The sequence below is a fragment of the Miniopterus natalensis genome, chromosome 9 (genome assembly GCF_054644295.1).
Source record: "Miniopterus natalensis isolate mMinNat1 chromosome 9, mMinNat1.hap1, whole genome shotgun sequence".
Classification (NCBI taxonomy): Eukaryota; Metazoa; Chordata; class Mammalia; order Chiroptera; family Miniopteridae; genus Miniopterus; species Miniopterus natalensis.
The window spans coordinates 19,302,655-19,324,061 of NC_142089.1; positions in this window are offsets into that span (position 1 = coordinate 19,302,655).

Below are 21,407 nucleotides of genomic sequence, written 5' to 3' on the forward strand. Positions count from 1 at the left end.
CTTAAGACACTAGAATCTAGTTGGGGAGAAAAGATAAGAAATGGTTAAGTCATGGCTCATGATGGCATTTGTTTAAGGGACAAATGCCTGGGCTTGCTCAGAGATAGGCCAGATGGAGCAGTGGGTCCCACTTTTCCTGTCGATCATGGTGGCCAATCTGCTGAACTTCCAGCTCCAGCCTAGGCTGAGATACAGCGGAGCAGACCTCAGTTAACTTAGAGACAGATTTTTGGACATCCTGGGTTAGACCATTTTAGGATAGAAAATCTCAGCTGGCAGAACCAGCTTTGGAGAAAGACAATTTTCTGTGGCTGGGGAAAGCTGGACTAAATGTGGAAGAGGCTCAGGCTTAAAGCCTGCGGTATAATCAGAAGATATTTATGGAGGGATCATCGTGAGGTAGAGACAAAGTGGATGGCATCAGGTCCAGCCAGCCTGCTTCCAGGGTCTCAGCTGGCTGAGCTGAGAGTGAGCTGTTACCCAAGTGAGGATTCCACAGAGCAAAAGTGCTGATGTGGAGTTTGGAAAAAATATTACCAAAGCAAGAGCATCGGCATTAAGGAACAGTGGCATGGAGGAGGCCAGAATGGAGGTGGAACCGTGGGCGTGCCAGCTCCCTGGAGCTCATGTTGCCATCAGGGGGAGAAACCCAGAAAGATGACCCACCAGAAGCTGTGTCCAGATCCTGGCCAATCAGGAGTGTGGTTACATGGTTATCAAAATGTCAATGCATGAAAGACTCTGAGAAAAGATGGCCTTGTGGCATCCCTGGAGGAGCCACGCCAGGACAGGTGACAAGGGAGCAAGGTTGCCCGATGGGCAGCTCCCAGACTGACTGTGTCTGAATCCCAGCTAACCACAATTAATTTGTAGCCTTGGATAATCACTAAAACACCCCAAATCCCAGCTATTTTTTTTTCAAATACCTGGTTAAAAAGACAATTATGATTGTTGAGGACTATAGGAGGTGTGTGCGCAAAGTGGCTGGAAGTGTCTGGCTCGCAGTAGGAGAGAGATTGTGGGCTCTGTCTTTTTCAAGCTAACAGAAAGTTGGATGGAGACAGACGGACTCTGTCCTATGCGCCTCCCTGACAATGGGAACAGCTGCCCCCAGCTTTCATCATGAAAGACTGGTGCTAGGAACAACGTCACCCTGGGAGAAGCTCTTTGAACCTCTTCTTGATGAAAGATGAATCCAGGTCAGCTTCATTTCAGAGGCAGGTCCTCTAATCCCAACTTTTCATCTAGTTTTCTGCCATCTCCAAGGCCTCTTCGGGGGAGGTCCCAGTCCCTTTGTTCTCCAGGATGGACCTTGAGAGGGTGGCTTTGAGGCCCTAGCCCCATGACCTGAACTGGCCCTGGAGCCTGAGCATTTCTAGTGGCATTTCTGAGGGTTGTTGGCAGCACTTGCCCATTCAGTCTCCACCCTTCCGGGCATCCTTGGTCAGCCCTAACCTCCCACAGAGCCCAATAACAAGAGATTTTGTCCTGGAAACAGCAGTGGGTCAGAAAGAGTCTTGGCTGCTCTTTGCAGAGCAAAAGCAGGGAAATCCCTGTGGGAGCTCAGGGTAGCTGCCCAGTGCTTCCCCTACCAGACCTCTTGGCTACATTGGATTTTTCTACCCCTCCCCCATCTAATCCTTCAAGGGACTGCTGGGACACTGACGGTGCCCTGCTTTCTGCCTGAGTCTTCTTTAACTCCCCCAGCTCCAATGAGCCTACTTTGGTTTTCTCCTAAAATTCCAAGAAAAGACCTCCTCTGAATCTCACCCTCCCCTGGTCCCTGCCCTGTGCTTCGGAAACATTTTCCCTGCTCATCCGGCCAGAGGCGTTCATGCCTCTTGGACCCTGAACTGACGGAGCAGGTCTGCGCCCGCCCTCCCCGAGCTTGGGTTCCGTCACCATGCCTGGCTTCCCTGGACGCTAGCTCAGCCCACAGTTGCCCTGCATTCGTGTGAGCTCCCTGTCCTTGTCCCCAGATGTGCCTGCCATCTCCCTAGGGTGGCTGGCAGGCTGCTGGTGCTCAGCTGTGTGGGCACGGGAGCTAATAGGTGCAGGCATGGATTCCAGGACAGCATCCCTCATTCTCCTGTGGACTTCAAATTAGGATTTAAAGCACTGTGTGGGTGAGCATGTCCAAAGCTTTCTGCGAGTGGCACCTAACTCACCGAAAGTGAGGGCAGAGTCCCTCTCAATACCCCTGCACCACCACGCACCTTTGCCCACGAAGGCAGGACTGGGCCTCGTTCATCTTCATAAAGATTGTCTCTAGCCCGGCCTCTGGCACGGAGTAGGTGCTCATTAACTCCACTGGGTGAATAAATTGTCAATGAATGAACGGACCAAGAGGGCATGCATCCTGAATCTACCAGGGAAGGGAGGGACCCCCTCCCCATGGCCCCTGGAGATGAACACGCAGCTCTGCGCTGACAGTCTCACAGATGAGGGGCTCTCTCTTTTGTAAGACAGCTCATTGCACCGCTTTTCCCGCACAGAGCTCGGCCCTGTCTTTCTTCAGCTCCCACCCTGGGCTCATGCTTTGGCCTGGGAGGCTGCCCAGGTACCCTTCTGTGCCACAGCAATGGTCCCTGGCATGCCAGAAGGGGGCTCCGCAGGGTCTCCTGTCTCTGAAGAGACCTGGGCTCCAATGATGCCTCCAACAAACCCACCTGAGGAGGCTGCTTCCAAGGGGCAGCGTGCGCGGTGGTCCGAGTTGACACGGGCTCTGGGCTCGGCTGCTGGGGTTCACGCTTCAGCCCCACCACTCTCTAGACACCAGACCCTGGGCAAGCTCCTTTGCTTCTCTTTGATGCCGTTTCCTTATCAAAAAAGGGGGGGGGGGGGTGACACCTGCCTCTGAGCACTGTGAGAGCTAAATAATGCAGGAAAAGGACAACGGCTGATGTTTAACAGCATATCATGGTTAGGGGTGATATTAGCGAATACTTATTAAGCATTTAGTGTGTGTCAGGCACCGTTTTAAGTGCTTTCAGATATATCGATTCGTTTCATTTTCACCACAACCCTATGAAAGTGATGCGAGTTTTATCGTGGCCGGTGGAAAAGCTCAGGTATGGAGAAGTTATGCAACTTGCTCGGGTCTGAGGTTTACAGCCAGGTGCTCTGGCTTCGATGCTCATATACTTAATTATCCTGGACACTGTGGGGGTGTCACACATGATGACTGTAGCTGCAAAACTTTCTGATTGGTACTGTAATTTGTGACCATCTCAAGCAGGCATGAGGCTGCCTAGAGCCACCTTTCTCCAGAAAACCCGAGCCAGCATTGAGGATTCAGATGACCACGGGAAAAGAGTGGGAGAGAAAGTGACCCCTTGGCAAAGACTGACTGCTAAATTTACCCCATACTAACCCCTGACAATGTGCCCAGGTTGGTAGCCCAGGGGCGAACCAGCTGCTGATGCCATCTCCTAGGGAGCACCTGGCACAATCCGCTGTCATGAGTTGGAGTGGTTTAATGATAACGATGGTCTCAATTGGCGATGGGGAGAAGGGTGGGCAGAACAGGGGTCAAGACATCCTGGGCCCCCCTGGTCTAACCCCTGACCCGTAAGACATTCGTGGGTTTATCTGGTCCACCCCGAGACTAACTCGGCACATCTTAGGCTCCAGTCTATCAGCATTCACACCAAATCTCAGATCTTCTGGCCACTCCTGCAGTGAAGTCAATCCATCTTTCTGGTCCTCAGCTTTCTGGGAGCTTGGCCAACCTGGATCTGTACCCTGACTGCTAAACTCACTCTGCGCAGTTCAGGAAACTGCCAGACCACCCTGCATGTGTCTAAGCAAGACCAAGGTCAAGGAGCAGATCCTGTCCTTTGCTATTACTACCAAACTGCCAGACTTCCATCATGCCTACTACACAGTGGGTGTCGAGGTTACCACCATGCCCAGCACACACTAGATATCAGGATACCACTGTGCCCAGTATACAGTAGGTGTTCAATAAATATGTTACTGCTGTTGTAAGGTAGAAATATTCTTAGGAAGATGATGAACAGGAGGTCAGACGGCAGGAAGAAAAAATCCTGGTCTGAGACAGTAGTGGTTCATGATGAGTTAGTGGGGGTAGAGGTGGGGGTCCCTCCCCGTCAGTCACACACAATGATCACATGTCTAGAGAGAGCATTCAAAACTCCTATCACATTTGACCCCATGGTTCTCAGCGCTTGGGGGCCCTGCTCCGGTCCCTGGCAGTGAGAAGTCAGGACTGAAGTGTTCTGAACCCCGGGTAAGCAGTGCTCTGTCAGCACTCAGGCAGAGTACTCGGGATCCCAGGAAGCTGCACTGAGGACTGTGGGGGGTGTCGGGGCTGATGACTCCATGGGGTAGTACCTGGCTTTCCTGAGGGCAGAGCCCAGGACTTCAGGGAGCAGTGCCTAATACTCCAGTTGTCGCTGTAAATACCCCAGGAGGCAGTGTTCATGCAGGAGGATGACTCGGGACGCCTGGAATTGGTGCTGGGTGTTCCATGTACTCCACACATCATGGGCAATTGGTCATGGAGACATGTATTTCAGGAGTGGGTTTCTGGACTCTGGGCTCTGAGTCTGGAGGCAGCTGTCAGGGGCCTGGCCAGACCAGAGCAGCCACACCCCATCCATGCTGAGGGCCTGGCTGGTCAAGAGGAATGGGGATGACAAATGTAAACAAGAGACCAGTTCTATGTGCTAGACTCCTGGGGTGGGAGAAGAACCAGACCTGAAGGTCCTCACATTTCAGAGAATAGATCTTTGTTCCTTTAGAGTTAGGGTAGGTTGGCCTGTATACCTTTTGTACTGACATTTTTCTTCTAGAAATACTCTATGTATATAATTCTCTCTCTCTCTCTCTCTCTCTGTCCCCCCCCCTCTCTCTTTTGCATCCATGATGGACCATTCAGTACCTTGATTTTAAAAAAATTAATATATCTTGTATGTGTCTATATCAGCTGTCTCATCCTTTTACATGGCTGCCTAGTTTTCCATTGCAGGATATCCTGTAATTTATCTAACTAGTTCTTTATTGATTGGCATCTAAATTTATTTCTTGTCTATTTCTATTACTACCAATCCTATAATGGTACATGCCTTTAGCATATGTGCATATGTGTGAGCACACATGAAAGATAAATTCCTAAAAGATAGATGGTTGGGTTAAAATGTTTGTACTGTTTTAATATTTCTTTGACTAGCAGGGTACAAGATTCACCTATAGAAGGAAGAGTGGAAATATTCAAAGAAAACTTGGTGAATGTTTTGGTATAGCTTATAGAAAGATTAAAGGTCACCCAAGGACACACCTGCTGCATTGGGGAGCCACCCCCATGGTTATGAGGAAGCCAGACTAGGGTTTAGCTCTCACTGTCACCATCTCCCAGGATGTGCTTGTCAAAAAGATACTGTCCCGCCCTGTCGGGCATGGCTCAGCGGTTGAGCCTTGACCTGGGATCCAGGCGATCGGGGCTTGATTCCCGGTCAGGGCACAGGCCCAGGTTGTGGGCTCGATCCCCAGTCACGCAGGAGGCAGCCGATCAATGACTCTCTCATCATTGATGTTTCTATCTCTCTATCCCTCTCCTTTCCTCTCTCTGAAATCAATAAAGATATATTAAAAAAAAAAAAAAAGATATTGTCCCATGCCAGGCTCCTGAGCCCACATCTTATGGAGGTTGGTTTTCGGAGAATCTGGTCACATGGGTCTCAGAGAAATCACAAAGGGAGGATCATTTGGGTCAGGGGCCAGTCTGTGCAATTTCCACAATGACCAAGTCACAATCTTGTCCAAGTGTAATGCACTCGTCACTGCATTCAACCCCCCTTCCATTCACCACCGGCTGCCTGCTTGTTCTGAAGGAGGGTTGGCCACCTCCTAGGCTGCAGTGCCTTTGGTTTCTCAGCATGTTTCGTCTCTTAATGGGACTTAAGAAGAAAACATTTGGCAGAGTTCTCCAAAGCCACATCACCCCAGTCAGAGTGGTAAGACACAGACAGTAGACCAGGAGGCAGTGAGCTCTGGGCTGGCCTGGGGTACAGGGCGTCTTCCATGCTGGTGGTAGTTTCAAGGTGGTGTGGGTCCTGGCAGGTGGCTGAGGAGAGGTGGCCTTGGGGACCCTGAGGCCCTTGCCAGGGTTTAGTCCAGGCCCTCCTAAAGAGGGAATCTACATCCACTGAGCATCTGGCCCACTCTTTTCATTTTGATAGATGTTGCCAAATTCCCCAGAAAAGAACCTACACTGATTTATGTTTCCACCAATAGGCACGAGAATGCCTATCTCCCTACCCCATGCTATCACCGTGTCTTATCAATTTCTGAATTTTACCAATCTGATAGATTAAAAATAAATTTTCATTTTAAATGTGCATCTCTTTATGAAGGGTGGTTTAAAAAACTTTCATCAAATAGGTTATTAGCCATATGCACATTTTGGTTTTTTTCTCTGAGTTGTCTATTTGTGTTTTTTGTTTTGGATTGTTTTTTGCCCATTTTTTTTTCCGTCGGGCTATTTGTCATTGTCTTACTGATCTCTAAGAGCTTTGGATACATTAAACAAACCAGGCCTTTGTTTGTCATATGAGTCACAGATCTCCCCCCCCCCCCCCCAGTTTTTTTGGTTGACTTTTGAGTTTACTTATGGTACGTCTCAAAGTTCAGAAAATTTACTTTTTCTGCTCAAATGAATCACGCTTTACTGTTCAGTTTAGAGTGTGTCTTGCTTAGAAAGTCTGGCTCTACCACATAGTCATAAAAATTCTCCCAGGTTCCTTTCTAGTATTTTTATGGGTTCATTTTTTGTGTTGAAATCTGCATTCCATCTGGAATTTGCTTTCATGTGAGAAGCAGAGACGAGATCCAGCTTCACTATTTTTTTCCGGATGGCAGGTTGGTTGTCTCTACTCTCCTTGTTGAAGAATCCTTTTGGCCTGATTTGAAATACCATCTTCACCATGTATGAAACTCCTGTGTGTTCTTAGATTTCTATCTGGATTCTATGTTCCTTTACTCAACTGGCTTGTCTTTGTACCAAACAGTTTAAAGTGTTATAGGCTTTTATTATGTTTTAATATATGGCAAGGCTTGTGATTTTTATTTATTCTTTTTTTTTTTTAATTTCAAAAATTTTCTGGCTAGTATCACATGTTGGTTTTTCCATGTAGTTTTCAAATCAGCTTGTCTGTTCTTTTTCACCCCCCAAATCCCATAGACATGCTCCCTGGGATTCCATGGCCTCATGAGGATCTCCTCCCGAGGAGAGAGCAGGTTGGCCTTGGGTGGAGGGACTCCCTGGATGAATAGGTCTACTCAAGCCTGCCTCAGGAAAAACAGTGTCATCGGCTCAGCTTGTTGGCAGACGATGTTCCCAGGTGCTACAAGGGAAAGGCTTTAATGGTTAAACAAGTTTGGAAAACCTTGGGTTAAAGATAAACTAATTTTTCTTGATGATGTTCTCAGGTTCTACAAGGGAAAGGCTTTAATGGTTAAACAAGTTTGGAAAAACTTGGGTTAAAGATAAACTAATTTTTCTTGATGATCCATTTAGCTGTTATTAATGGGCACCTGCCATGTACCAGGTGTTGGTATATTACACGAAAACAAACCCTAAACACGCATCCACTCGGGCTTGGGAGTGTGAGCTCCGAGGGAATCCCAGGGAAGGTGCTATGGGGAGGGACAGCCAGGTACGAACCTCCCCTTCTCTGGCGTGAGGGCAGGTCTTGCTGAGGACGTGAGGATTAAGTAGGTTTCTTAGAGCTTTTACCGCCGGCACCAGCAGACAGGACCTGGCGGAGTGTTCCCCACCTTCTGACTAGGGAACGCTATTCAGGTGGCCCTCGGGACCCATGTCTGCAGGTGCTCTGTGGCAAGTGCCAGCCTTTGCTCTACTCAAGGTCTGCAGCCCAGATCCGTCTCACCCGAGCCAGGTGGCCTTAGAGAGGTTGCTCGCCCTCTCTGGGCCTCTTGATTCTCATGGACGAAATGAAGCAATAGGCCTGCCGCATAAATTACCACCAATGAGTGGCTCAAAAAGTACCTATTCTCTCATAGTTCTGGAGGCCAGATGAACAAAATCAAAGTGTCAGCTGGGCTGCACTCCTTTGAAGGCTCGAGGAGAGGATCCCTCCCTGCCCCTTCCAGCTTCTGCGGCTCCAGGTGTTCCTTGGCTTGTGGCCGCACCGCTCTGCTCTCCGCCTCCGTCTTCACAGGGCCTTCACGCCTTCAGTGCCTTCTCCCCTGTCTTTTATAAGGATGCTTGGCATTGGATTTAGGGTTCACCTTTTAATCCAAGATGATCTCATCTCAAGATCCTTAGCTTAATTACATCTGCAAAGAAAGACCTTTTGTCCAAATAACATCACAATAACCTATTTGCGGGGGTGGGGGGTGGGGGGTGGAGGTGGGGCGCAATTTAACCCACTGCTTGGGAATCATAGGACTTGCTTCAGAGAATTGCTGTAAGGGTTTGATGAGACGGGGTAGATGAAGCTGCCTGCCTCGGAGTGGGGTGGGTGCTAATTGCTAGTTTTCTCCTCACTTCTCCCTCTCCAGGTGTCTCGATCCTCAAGAGGGTTTAGCACTAATTCACAACGAAGTGGGAGGGTTGAGGGTTCTCCCCCACCACCACCAGAGGCAATTTCCCTCTAAATGAGGAGCCAGGGGAGGGCAACGCCTCCCTCTCTTTTTCTCAGGGCTTCCCCTTCCTGAGTTCCGAGCCCCACAGGAATCATCGATTACCTTTCTCCCCGAGGCTCCTAGCCAGCTGCTCCGCCGCAGTCCTGGTCATCTCCAGCCTGAACCTATTCTTACCAAGCCTTCTCTTCTTATCAAGACATCTATCTTTACCAAGACGTCGGCACAGATGTTTCTGGGAGCCGAGGGTGGGGGAGCCGGCAGACCCTGCCCGAGACATTTCCCACCCCTCTGACAGCTCCCGGGGGGCTCCCATCTTCCAAACGCGCAGTGATGCTTTTCTAGTCGTCTCCCGGGTTTTCACTGCAAAGAAGACAACCTCTTCAACCCCTTCCCTTTCCTGATTCGCCTGGTTGAAATGCGCTTGTCAAGCTGACTTTGAGGGACGTGCGCTAGACACTATTCAGGGGGGAAGAAACCAGCACGCCCAGAGACAGCTGAGAGGCTCTCATGCTTCTGGGGTGCGATGGCCTTGTCCCGCATCCCAGCTCGCCCAGGACACTGACTCGGCCCAGCTCCCGGCCTCCACAAAGGCAGTCCCCGTGTGCCTTGGCCCCTGGGTCCCTCTGTCCCTGGCTCTTCTGCACCTCCCTCTCATCTCCAGGCCCTTCCTCCCGCGGCTCGCATCCCCCCCTCATAATGACAAATCGATGGTAATTGCTTAAGTGCAGCTGTTCAATCCTCAGCCTGTTGAGAGAGAACTTAAGGTCCAAAGAAGTCCCTGAGGAACCACATGCTGCTTGAATTATGTAAAGGTGAGCGGGGAAGGGTGAATTTCATATGCAGAAATCCTTTTTGGCATTAAAGTTTCATGGAAAAAACAGAACCCTTGGACTCATATTTCTGGTCAAAGCTTATCTTCTTGCATTCGGCTCACATTTATTGGGCTCTTATTATTTACAAGCCACATTCTAGGTAGTATAAGAGAAAAAGAGATTAATTAGTCTCCATTCTTTACTGCAGGCTAACTTACTCCACATGCATACACCTTGGACCCAACAAGCTAGTCTGGGATAAGACTATACCCAGATGGCCATCGCGACATACATTCCCTTCTCCATCCATCCATTTACTGACCCAGCAAGTCCTTACTGAGCGCCTGCAATGAGCCAGGTTCTGTGATCAGCACTGGAAACACTGACCTAGGCACAGGGGGAAACATTTGCTGGAAGACAAAAGTGATGAAGGTTTTTAAGAAGTTGCTTTATAAGCTGACTCTTGGGCAAATACAATTTGGGCAGAATGCTTCTGTACATGCATGTAAAATACACGCACGGTCAAGCCTCCCATCCCATTTCCATTTCTCCCCCAAATTTATGTGCGTTCCCAAGGTTTATGTTCATTTCCAAGGTCAATTCCACCTCCCTCGGGATGCTTGGCCCCATAAACATTTTCTTCCTGAGGCTGTCTTTCCTTTCTGCTTCACAAGGACCTCAACATGGTATCCACCTCTTGCTCTTGATTTCCCCAAGAATCATTAACACAAAGCATTTGTGTGTAGGTAACAGTGGGCCCCTCAGTTCTTTCTGGCTTATCCTACCCCTAACCTAACTTGCAAATCCAAAGAGAGGTAGACTCTGCGAAAAAGTGCCAGCATACCCCCATTCCTATGTGGATCTCATCAAGAAGACAGCAGTCCGAGAACCCAAAGCTCTCCACGTGACCCCCATGTCCCCACTGACCATGCGGCTTCACTCACACTGGTGCAGCTCCCTTGACCATGCCAAGCTGCCTCAGGGCCTATAGCAGGGGCCATTCCTCCGCCAAACTGTACTTCTCTACCCCCACAAGGCTCACGCTCTCATCTTCTCTAGGTCCCTGCTGAAATATCACCTCCCGCCTCCTTTCCCTCATTACCCATATTAGTGCCTACCATTATCATCAACCTTATTTATGGATTGCCTCTTTCCTCTGAGAGTGGTAGCTCCCTAAGAGCAGGGGCTTTGTCAATTTTTGTTCACTGCTGCGTGCTTGGTGCCTGGAACCATGCCTGGCACACAGAGGACACCGCATAAGAATTTGCTATTAAATAAATGAATGGTAATGAATGGTAATAAATGAACATGGACCCTGCCACAAAGCTATTGATAGGGATGGGACTCAGTAGAGTCCTGGCAGAGGAATAGACAAAGTATAGATGAGGAGTTTGGCAACTAAATCAAGCTCCAAACAGGCGTGTCAATTAGGCCATGAGCAGTTGTCGAGGATGCTGGGAAAGCATAAGGCCTGGGCTGGTCCATGTGGTGCCCTTGTGTAAGTGAGAGAAATTATGCCCCTTCCTTTAGGTGGATGGAGCCTTGTGTAAGGAGTGCTGCATGGCCAAGTGGAGTGTGGGCTAGATTTCAGCTGACACCCACCGCCCCATGGGTGAGCGTCTTTGTGCAGGACACATCTTAGAGAAGCCTTCCTGACAGTCTCAGGGCAATGATCAGTCAAGGTCTTGTCAGGGGCAAATTTGAGTGCCCACCATGGCATTTTTCTGTATGCAAGTGTGTGAAAAAAAATAACCAGCACCGTGAATTTCAGCTTGGAGAAGAGACTTGCCTAAAGCCAAATGGCAACGAAGGGGCAGAGCTGGGATCTGCGCTCCTTCCAGTCAAAAGACAGCGTGGCCTTACATCATCCTCTTGCTTCTCAGAGTGTGGCCTGAGGCCCAGCTGTATAGGCTTCACCTGGAGTTTTAAAGAGAAGCTGAATTTCAGGCTCTGCCCCAGACCTATGGACTCAGAATCTGCCTTTTGACAATATCCCCCAGGGGATTTTTTACACATTAAAGTTTGGGAAATGCTATAATCCACTGCTCCTGGATTTCATGTTGTTACTTCCCTGAATTTCTATTACTTTTCTATTCAGCTTGAGACTGGGTCATCCCTGCTTTGTCCACGGGGCCAGCCAGCTTGAAGTTCTAGAAAGAGCATTGAACATTTAGCAGTGTTACAATGTGTGATGTTGGACAATTCTTTCATTCCTAAGAGCAGAGGCTTACTAACTTGGGGGTGGGGATGGGGGTGGGGGGCGTGAGAATAATAACTCAGCACTTTTATGGGGCTTAGATGACATGATGAATGTGAAAGTACCCTGTCAATTGTAAATTCTATCCAAACGTAAAGGATTATTGCTTCTGCACAGTGGATATGAAGGCCCCTGGCAGAGACCACTTATCTCTAGATTGCTGTTTCAACAAATTAGAAGGAGGGAGAAAATGAATGGTCTGGGGTCAGTTGATCCCAATTAGCAGGCTGGAATAGACATGAAAATCCAGATTCATTTAGCTTACAAGGGTAACTAGCTGATGCCTGGGGGGTGTCACTTGGGGCTTGGACCATGGGGTTAGCTCCCGCCTGGCGAAACTTTGAAAGGGGAGGGTGGGTCAAGATCAGGTGGGACATTATTCAGAGAGGGAGACTTGTAAAGGTACCACGTGTGCTGAATTATAGGGAGGGGAGGAAGCTCCTACAGGCAAACTGCCTGCTCCCTTCCATGCCCAACCACCTCCTGGCTATCACACTTGGCATGCTGCGTCCAGATGTTCTGTGCCACATGGAAGTGGTCAGTAGGGCTGGAGCCACTTGGTTGGTGATGAGCTTGGGGAATGCCACTTCTTAAGAAAAAGGAGCTCAGACCACAGTGGTGTTCATGGCAATTCAGCTGGGTTCTACTGACATCCCTGCCCACCTCTATCATAAGTGAGTGTTCAGTAAATTCTCAAAGAATGAATAAGTGAGTGAGTAAGTGAATGAATAGGGGAATGAATGAGTGAATGGAGACCTTTGCCTTTAGGGAGCTTTTTCAATCTCAATAAGACCTGCCCTAACCATGCTGTTTCAATTTAAGCTCACCTATCTCTGCTGCTCTCTATCCCCCTTCTCCTGCTCAATCATCGTTGTGTTGTTGTTTTTTAATATATCTTTATTGATTTCAGAGAGAGGAAGGGAGAGGGAGAGAGAGAGATAGAAACATCAACGATGAGAGAGTCATTGATCGGCTGCCTCCTGCGTGACTGGGGATGGAGCCCGCAACCTGGGCATGTGCCCTGACCGGGAATCGAACCACAATCTCCCAGATCCCAGATCAATGCTCAACCACTGAGCCATGCCTGGCTGGGCTCAATCATCTTTTTGTGTGTCCCTAGCACTTTACTCTTTCTAGAAATACTAAATAATTTACTTATTTATTCACTCTGGGTTCCCTACTCCCCAGAATGGAAATCCGCTACAGCATGGTTCTTTATCTCTTTTAATCTACTGATACATCCCTAAAACAGTACTTGGCACATAGTAGATGCTCAACAAATATTTGTTGAATCAAATGGAATTAAATGGATTAGAGAGAGTGGCAGTGTCACACTTCAGTTCTTGTCGGTTCTGCCACTAAATTATTGTGTGACCAGGTGCACTTGGCCTGTGCTTTGGTTTCCCCCTCTGTACAGTTAAGAGGTTGGATCTATCTCTCTTTAAGGGCACTTTCAGCTCGAATTCTGTGGCTCTGCCTCTGTGACAGTTGCCTTTGGAAGATTGTTTGCACAAAGGGGCAAAGAGAGCTCTATAAAGGAAATGAACAGACCTGGGACTTTGGGTGAGACATTTGACTTCTAGTCTGGATATGATGCTCCTAGCACAGATTCTGGTATGCCTTAGGAATGGACTAAACCCTAACTTCTCCCTTCTGCTCCCCATCTGGGCCTGGATGCCTTGTTGTGAAATGAGCCTCAGTTCACATATTCATGTAGCAATGGGCTGAAAGAACTTTGCAAACTGTAAAGTGTCCTCAAGTGTAATTATGGTTGTTATGGTTGCACACATACCCAATCCCTGGCCTCCCTCCACACGAATGAGATTTCGATTATAGTTGCTATTTATACCCAAACCATCTCATGATTCACTGGCCTCACTGCTCATCAGAGATGTTGCACCTGATGAGACCAAATTCACATTGGGTTTATCAAAGTCTAATTAAAACTTGATCATCGTGTCTAACATGTTGCCTTATTATTTTGGCTTAATTAGGGTGATGAAAGGAGGCTGAAAGCAGCAATTCCAGCCGTGCCGTGATACAACATCTGGAGAGGAATGGGGCTTAGCCAGATGAGCAATTAAGTTGAGCCATACACAAAGCGAGGATCTTGGCATCTGACAGCTGTCTGGCCAGCCCCTCCTCAATCCAGGCTTTGTGAAGCTAGACTAATGTATCCCCTTCTCCGCCTTCTGATGTGTTCGGAGCTGTCCACACCCTCCAGAGCACATGGTGGCAAAGCCACCACTGTGGGAAAAGTCCTGCTGTTGTGGACTTTAGTCCCCAAGGGAAAGGAAGAGGGAACATCTGGCAACAAGAGCAAACTAATTTTACCTTTGGTCTTGGATTTGGTCAGCTGTGGTCATGACACTGATGTGAATCATACTGGGAAAACTCATGAAATGTCATCCCTTATCTCTTCAGTTATGAAATACCTGACATTGGGCACTCCTGCCTGTGCTCCCAGGAATAGGCAGAATGCATGGAGTAAAATGTTCAAACAAAACTTTCACCAAAACTGAAGCTGCAAGACTGCTCCATTAGACATGCTGTAATAGTTAGGGTAGGCCAGCTGCAGTAACAAATAGGCCCGGTGAGAAGCAGCCTCTGAAAGGGTCTCATGATCCCTGTCCCCTGGCTTTCCTACTCTTGTGTCATTCTCTCCCTTTGAGTGTGAACTGGACCCGATGACTGGCTTCTAATAAATAGAATTCAGCAAAAAGATGGGACATCACTTCTGAAATTAAGTTATGAAGATTATGAGTTGCATCTTGCCCACTCTCTCTGGCTCTCCTGGCCTGCTTTCTGTGATGAAGCAAGCTGCCATGCCAAGAGCTGCTCCTTAGAGAGGGCCGCAGAGCCTGGACCCAAGGGGCTGCCTCCAGCCAACAGCCCACGAGGAGCCAAATCCTGCCAGTAATCACATGAGGGAGCTGGAAGCAGGCACTTTCTTCTCTGGCCAAGGGCTGGGCTAATGGTAGCCGTGGCTGACACCTGGACTTCGGCCTGTGAGGGACTTTGCAGTAGAGGGCCCAGCTAAGCTGTACCTGGATTCCTGACCCTCAGAAACTGTGTGGTGATAAATGTTGCTGTTTTGAACCACTATGATTTGGGGTAATTTGTTACATGACAATAAATAATTAATACAGATCCCAACATCTTCAGTGGCTCAAACACAATAGAAGCTTATCTCTAGTACTTGTAAGCATGCTTCTAGAGACTGTCATTTTCAGTGGCTTCCAAGATTGCCCTTAAGTTGTTTGTCTTCATTTCAGCCTATTTGAGGGAAACTAGAGTGCTATGGGGCATGGAAATTTTTTAAAATTATTTTTTAAAAATGTAAATTGTGGTAAAAATACACATAACATAAAATTGACGATTTTAACCATTTTAAGTGTTCCATTTAACGGTATTAAGTACATTCCCATAGTTGTTCAACCATCACCACCATCCATGTCCAGAACTGTTTTCATCTTGCAAAACTGATGTGTAGGAATTTTAAGGGCCAAGCCTAGAGGTGCTACACACGATTTCTCCTCGAATTTTAATGGCCACGCTTAACTGCAAAGGAGACTGGGAGATGTAGTCCAGCTGTGTATCCAAGAAAAGGAAAACAGAGATTTTTGGTGAGAAGCTATTAGTTTTTCTCCACTATATACAACAGCATCTACATTCCAAAACAATGCCAGGCCATGACTGCAATGCAGACACCCCTCACTCAAGGACAGATTCACCGACTGCCCCACATGATTATGCCAGCACCACCTCCCCGCACTGGTGTGCACTTAATTTTAGAACCAAGGGCATTTAAGAGAAGCTCTAAAAAGGCAGATGGTGAAAGATTCCCAGGGGTTTCTCTGAGAAACGTTGCAAAATGTACTCCAGACCTGTTATGTCACCATGTTAGTGTTTGCTCCCTGTGCACTTTGTAAAGTTTTTTTTAATTGCTTGGGACACTTGCAAGAACCCAGGATTTTGTTCTCTAAAGTCTCTTCTCTTCGGAAGGCAGTGTCTTTTCATCACTGTCTCATCACATCAAATATGGCTGAGTTAGAGTTGATGGCCCTGCAACATATGACACCTTCTCTTCCCCAGCTGGGTGACAGCAGCTGCTGAGACAGGGTGATCTGGGGAAGCCCCACCCATCCTAGAGAGGGTTTGCCCTCCTTGTCAAGAGCAATATGCCCTTTGGGGGCCATTTGAACTTACAATGCCTGAGATATGGCCAGGGTTACTGGTTCCATTTGTTAAATCTCTCATTTCCAGCACCTTTTAGAGTGTATTTTCAGAAGGAAGTGTCTATTGATGAAATAAAGGAGAAAGAGCAGGAACCCTGAAATCTCTTGCAATTACTCTTCATGCTCATGTATTAGAGTCTGGGATGAGTGGCTTTGCAAATTTTATGTCTGCAGAAAGTTCATTTTAAGACCCATCACCTTAGAAATTGCCAAAGGGTCTGAAATGCCCATTTCTGTGTGAGCAGCTGGCACTTTGAGCAGTTTGGGGTACTCCAGCCCTGCTTACCTGGCTGGGCTGTGCCATGGTGATATCTGAGCTACCATGTTTTTGGAATATACTGACTCGTGGTGTTTGACTGGGTGAAGGCATCACTTAGCACCCAGCCACCCACTGGCCCCATTCTGGGGTCAGAGTCCCTGTCCTCAAGGGTTTCACAGTCTAGGGAGAGAGACATAACTTTAACATAATGCAGAGAGTAGGCAGAGGTGTGTAGGGGATGCCCCAGTGACAGAGAGGAGGGTCATCTGATCCATCCTGGGGGAAGGATGGAAAATCAGAGAAACTTCTTAAGGATGTGATATCTAGGCTGGGTTGTAAAGGATAAGAAGGGGTGAGCCAGGGAGAGCAGGAGAATGGAACGTGTAAGGAAGAAAAGTCAACATGGTGAAGTTAGACACATGAGAGCATGGTGCACACTTGGAACTGCGGGTGTGGGGTGAGAGAATGAGGCGGTGACAGTCAGAGGCTTTGGAGTCTGACAGGCCTGGGTTCAAACCCCAGATCTACCAAGCTCTGCTGTGCCATTATGGGCAAGTCATGACCTTCTCTTTGCCTCAGTTTTCTCATCTGTAAGATGGGGTAATAAAAAAATGTACCCCACAGGGTGGTTGAGAAGATGAAGAGAAATGTGTGTGCAGCATTGCATCTGGACCACATGAAAAGGTGGAGAAATGCTGTTGTCTAGCAGGCAAGTGTAATGTGAGTCTGGCCTTAGAAGGTAGATGGAGCTAGAGATGTAGTCTGGGAGTTACCAACATAAAGATGGTCATTAAAGGCATGAGAGGGAGTAAGACTATATCAGGTAGCTTTTGTTACATTGCACATCAGCCCAAAACTTAATGGCTTAAAGCAAATGTGTATTATTTTTCATGAATGTATAAGTTGTCTCATCCAGGCCAGGCTCGACTGAGCTCAGGGTGACTGAGGCTGGCTGGTCTCACATGGCCTCACTTCCCGGCTGCTTTGTTGGTTGTTAGCTGAGGTGACTGGGCCATAGGACTCTCATTATCCAGGAGGCTAGCTCAGCCTTGCTCACATGGCAGTGGGGTTCAGGCCTGCAACTGGCACAACATTGTTTGCCATATTCTGTTGGCCAAAGTTAGTCAAGGCCAGTCCAGATTCATAAGGCAGAGGAATAGATCCTACCCCTTGATAGGGAGAGTTGCAAAGTTACCTTACAAAGAACGTAGATACAAGGAAGGAGAGATAAGTGGGACCATTTCTACAAATAATCTATCACAGAATTTATCCAAGATTAAGGCATAGGGAGAAAAAGAAAGCCAGGCATATAACTCTGTCATTCAAGTTCAAGAGAGGAAGACAAAATAGCCCATGAAATCATGGGAAACCCAGGAGAGTGTGATTCACAGATGCCAAGGAAAGAGAGTTTCTAGAGGGGAGGAGTGGTTAACACCATCAAGGCTCCTGAGCATCCAAGGGGCATTGTGACTGAAAGGTGACCATTGGATCTCCATATGGGGGTCATCGGTGACAATGGTGAGGGCAGGTTCATGGTGGAAGCAAGACTACAGTGGTTTGTGGAGAGAGTAGGTAGTGAGACTCAAAGACAAAAAGGTGTTGACAATATTTTCAGAAAGTTTTCATAAGAAGAAAGGAGAGAGATCAGTTAGAAACTAGTTAGGGGTGGAGAGAAAAATATAGCCTTAAAAATTTTTTTTTAAAGATGGAAGGGACCTGAGCATCTTTCAGTGCAGTTAGGTAGGAGCTGGTAAAGATGGTGGAAGAATGTAGGGAATGTAGGAGATAAATGAGAGCCCTGAGCAATGGAAGGGAAGGAGGGCCAAGCTGAAGTGTTACCTTTAGATGGGAGAGGAGGCGTATAACTGGGTAGAGACAAGAAAGGCTAGTTTTCGCTTCAAATAAGGATCTCGGTGATGAAAGAAGGCTGAGTGGCTCCCCTCTCTGACGGCGTGTCTACTCTCTACGTAGGGGTGAGGCATCTGCTCGGAGAGAAGGGGAAGTGAGCTGAAGAGTGTTAAAATCTGCAGTGGCCACTGCTGAGAATGAGAGATGACGAGGGAAATAGAGGATTGCCAGGCAGCGTCGAGGGTCCATTTGAAGTGGGAGGCCATAAATTTGGAGTGGCACCGGTGATTTATAGTGGCACAATCTGTGTGGATTTCCAGCAGTGCCTAGCAACCGGAGATGAGCAATAATTGGATTCATCCAAAGTTGGTGTTTTGCCACAAATCGGGGGGGGGGGGCACTAGGGCAAGGCTAGTGGTGAGAGAGAGGTTCAAGGGACAAGAAACGCTGTCTAAGCTGGATAGGGAAGGAAGTAAAGGCAGAAGGGGCCGATATACAGAGAAAAATGCACGCTGGTGTCATGGGCCAGCAAGGTAACATCTCAAGTTCATCCCTAAGCAGTGAACATCACGATGCTCTATATCGGCCATGCCCCTGATCTTCTCCATATGTTGGCATCTTTCAGTTTGCTCCCAATTAAGCACCCTACATCTCAGTTCCCTAACAACCCACAGCCACAAAGAGGCCGAAAAGGCAAGTGAGCCATAGAGGTAGGACAGTGAGCATCCACAGCTGACCCTCTCACAGGCTTTCTGGAAATGAAACCAGCACCCACTCAAGTGCTCAGGTCAAAATCTTCGGACCCATCCTCAAGTCCCCCGCTTTCTTTCACTCTGTCACCGAATCCATCACCAAATTCTCTTGGTTCCAGTTCTAATATATCTCAAGTCTGCCTATTTCTCTCCATACATCCTGCATCACCTGGGGCCGGCCACCATTATTTCTTACCTGTGCCTCTGAATAGCCTCCCCACTGGTCCCTCGTTAACCATCTACCCCTCAAATCGCTCTTCACACAGTGGCCAGGGTGCCCTTTCAGGAATATAGTAAGTCAGGCCCTATGTCTCGCTCCTCTGCTTAAAAACCCAAGACTTCCCATTGCCCTTAAAATGAAGTCGGATTCCTCACCACTGAGTCCAGGCTGAGGGGAAAATGCAACAGGAGGGAGCAGAGCCGATGTGGAGAAAGCAAGGCCGGTGCGGCTAGAGAGGGAGGTGGGAAGGGGTGAAGGATGCTTAGTGAGGCAGGAGACAGGCAAAGGCTGGACCACCAGGGCCTTGGAGCCGATGGTGGCAAGAAGTTGGGGAAAGTCACCTTCTGAGAAGACCACTCTGGCTACAGTGTGGAGAGCAGACAGGCAGGAGGCAAGAGTGGCCACAGACCAGTCACCAGGACATTCTAATATTCAGGCAGGAGTTGATGGCAGCTTGGACTAGCTGGTGTTGGAGATGGACAAGAGCAGATGGTTTTGAGAGATGAAAGGCTTGGAGCGCCCATGTACCCCTGCTCCTGCACTTGCTGGCTAGTGCCTACTTGTTATCCTGAGGTCAGCTTCCTTCCACCTTCTCAGGGAGTCTTTCCAGACATTCCATGTGAGGTTATACGAAAGCCCAATAAATGTCTCTGCGACTGACATGATAGAGAATATTCTTGTAAAGATGAAAGAGACTTGAGCATGTATATGGACCAAAGGCAAAGGTCCAGTAGAGAGGACGAGAGTAAAGATGTCAAAAAAAGAGGAAATTCGTGGTGAGATTCCCAAGGAGGAGAGGGCGTGGAAGCCGGAATCCAGCCTTAGAGCAGAGGAAACAGCCAGTCCCGCACCCCCACCGCGCTGGGCTTGCACTGGGAAGCACGGGTCCCTGCCAGCGACTCGGCCCCTGCTTACCAGCTCTTCCTACTTTGAAGCCCCTTTGTGAACGTCAAAATAGTTCCTGAGTTTTTAGATGTAGCTGTACTTTTCGCACCCATTGATTGACAAAATACATATTGGCAAGAAGGTCCGTGAGTTCAGAAGAGCTTTTAAATGAGTTTTGTTTTGGTTAGTCGCAACTTTATTCACTCTTCTTTAAAATAGCACATATACATGTGAAATAAGTTTTTTCTAGAAAATACTTGATGCAACAAAACCTTGCAAATCTGGATGCCCTCTGCCCTAGGCTCCCGAGTCTACAGGCTGGGGCTTGGGATTTAGTCGAGACCGTTTTCTAATGGGAACTGATACCATCTGTGACTGTCTGTCTTCCCCTAGACTGGGACATCGCTAGGGAGGAGTCCTGCCCTTGTCATATCCCCAGCACCTAGCCTAAGACAGGAGACAAAATAGATTTTTTAAAAATTCCTGTTGAACCAATGATAATAGAATTATTTACATGATGAATTTATTATTATTTAAAGTGAGTTGCCTGGATAATCTCACATATTCAATTTCTTTTGAAAGTCCTGATTTCTTTCCTCCTAGTGATTAAAATAATTCAAATTCAACCCATTTCCTTAGGGCCCTCATTTCGGATTTCCATCTATTTAAGCGGAGAGAGCCTGCCCTGGCTCGGGTTCATTTTTCTGTTTCTAGACAGTCTTCAGCAATGCATCATCTTAGTAACGTGCCTGGCTCATCCCGCTAAATGTGCAGGCACATCCTGTCCTTCAGATGTTCCATCCAGCTCAAAACCCAAATTTCTGCATTTGCACATGCTTATTTGGCTAAATGTGTCTTGTAAGATTAGTTTAAGCCACTGCACACAGCTGACTTTTTATTTTGAACATTAACACGCACATCTGAAGGGAGGAATCACCTGGCCTTACGTGAATGAAATAAAGAGGCATTTCAGCCCTTGGCACTTTAATCCGATCCTTTTGATGGGTGAGGCCAACAGAGACACCAAATCTCAGGCTGTGATTCTTTAACTTCAGGCTGTTCTTGGAATAATGGAGAGAGAGCTGGCTGTGTGAGCTCTCGGGGGCACTACTCACCAGGAGCAAACAGACAAATGGACTTGAAAGTTCACTTGGAGAATCAGCTGCCATTTCATAGGTGGCCCCGTATTACTACTGAGTAAGCGTGGCTCTTCTAGCCACCAATTTAAAGTGGTGAAAATGTCCCACGTGGGCACTAAACAATGAGAGTTATTGGTCTGGAGATGGGAAAGACTGAATGGTGGCCTGGAAATAGATGGAACAAGTGCTTGCTCACATGCACGCGGGCGCACGCACACACACCACGCAGATGCGCACGGGGCTGGGGCCCCGACACTGCAGGTGCAGGCTCCTGCTCGGCCTGGCCACCTCCCCGGTGTCCTCCGCCCCTTCTTCCAACAACCCACCCACCTCCTGCCTTTGCGAAAACATGGCTGTCGCCTGAAA